This window comes from Herpailurus yagouaroundi, unplaced genomic scaffold (genome assembly GCF_014898765.1).
Source record: "Herpailurus yagouaroundi ecotype Mexico unplaced genomic scaffold, PumYag 140, whole genome shotgun sequence".
Lineage (NCBI taxonomy): Eukaryota > Metazoa > Chordata > Mammalia > Carnivora > Felidae > Herpailurus > Herpailurus yagouaroundi.
The window spans coordinates 10,136,089-10,137,961 of record NW_024412395.1 but is presented as its reverse complement, the minus strand read 5'-3'; positions in this window follow the sequence as shown (position 1 = coordinate 10,137,961).

Here is a 1,873-nt window from a genome sequence, read left to right as displayed (position 1 = left end):
TGGTTAAAAATTTAGAATTCAAAACACCTGTCCAACTATGAAATTGGCTAATAAAAACATGAAGGGTTGTTCTGAGGATCAGATGAATCAATGCATGGAAAGCACTTTGCATTTAAAGACACGTGAGCTATGAATATTACCACACTGGAGAATGGAAAGCCTGAGGAGGGGAGGGCTTGCCAGCAGTCCGGAGCAAGGTGTGGCAGGGCCCTGTCCTCTGGTCCCTGTCAGAGCCGTCAGAAGTCCTCCGCAGCCTCCTCCCTGGAGCCAGAGGACCTCAGGGCCTCTGCTGCCAGCTTTGTGGTGAAGACAGGAGTTTGGAGTGGGTTTTCCCACGTCTGGAGCTCATGTAAGACAAGCGCCTGGTTCCCATCTGGGAAGGGAGTTTCGAGGTGGTCTGTCACACGGTGCGATGTGCCCCTGCTGCCCCAATGGATGTCAGAGCCTGCTTCCAGCTTTGTGCCAAAGCCGCGGGTGGAGGGCTGCTGTCTGCCATCCCCTCAGCTGGCTTTCCAGGGCCCACAGGCCAGGACTCCCAGTTCTGTGCCCTAGACACCCCTCCTTTGTTGTTTTCCCCAATGTGGTCATTCTCTCAGGGCCTCGCTGTGGTCTTAATGTGTCAGGTGCTGATGACTTAGCCACCTGGGAGGCTGGTACTCATACAGAGGGCATGTGGGTGCCTTAGTCCACCAGCTCGGGCCTGCCTATCCCGAGTCAGGGTGAGTGGGGTCCTGAGATGTGTCCCCACCCCACAGCCTCTCCCCTGCTTAGCCTCCTCAGTCCAACTTCCCTTTTTGACCTACAGGCTTTCCTGAGCTTGCCCTGGCCCACCTGCTGGCCATCCCCTTTCCTGTGGTCTGCGAAATCTGCTGCCCTTCCAGAATGTGCCACGCATGATCTCTTCATTCTGTGGCCTTGCTGTTCTCAGAGTGGCCCTTACCTGACCTCTTTCCCTCCTGGACCACCAAGATCCAGGATGGCTTCAGGCCTTGGGAAACCCCGATCTCTAGGGGACTGGTGACCCTTCTCTGACCTCCCATGGCCTCAGGGAATTTATTCCTCTCACAGGGCTCATTTCACTGGCTTGAGTCTGGCCCTGGCTCTCCTCATGAGATTTGAGCTGCAGACACCCTGCCAGTGCTTGTGTCCTAGCACGTGCTTGAGAAGTGCTGGTCGGGTGTGTGAGTGAACACTTTGGCTGGAACACTCCTGCCCAGACCCAGTGGTTCCCTTCCCCCGTCTCCTCTGAGCAGTGTGGAGCCAGCATCTGGAGCCCGCCCTCACTGCCAGCACCCCAGGCCCTGTGCCGTCCACTGCTGGGCCTGGGTGGTCTGTCCTCAGCTCACGTAGGAGTCATTCGTTTCCAAGGCTGCTGCAACAAATTGCCCCAAACTTAGCGGCTTAAAACAATGGCCACTTACTGCCTCACGGTTTCTGTAAGGGGTCTGGGCACAGGGCGGCTCGGGCGGCTCAGCCGGTCTCTGTTGGGGTCTCACGGGTGTCAGCAGGGCTGCTTCCCTTCCGGAGGCTCTGGCAGTCAACCTGTTTCCAAGTTCGTTAAGCTTGTTGGCAGAATTTGTTCCCTTGGAGTTGTGGGACTGAGCATCCCGTGTCCTTGCTAGCTGCCAGCCGGGGTCATTCTCAGCCACCTTCACTTCCTGGCTTATACCCTCCCCTCCTCCCCGCCCTCAGAGCCACCGATGGCGATGGCGGAATGGAGTTCTCGAGCTTTCCAGTCCCCGACTGACACTTCTGCTGCATTTCTCTTCTGCCGCCCTTTTCTGTTTTTAAGGGCTCATGTGATCACATTGGACCCAGCCAGATAATCCAGGATAATCTCTCTATTTTAAGGTCAACCTATTGGTAAACTTCA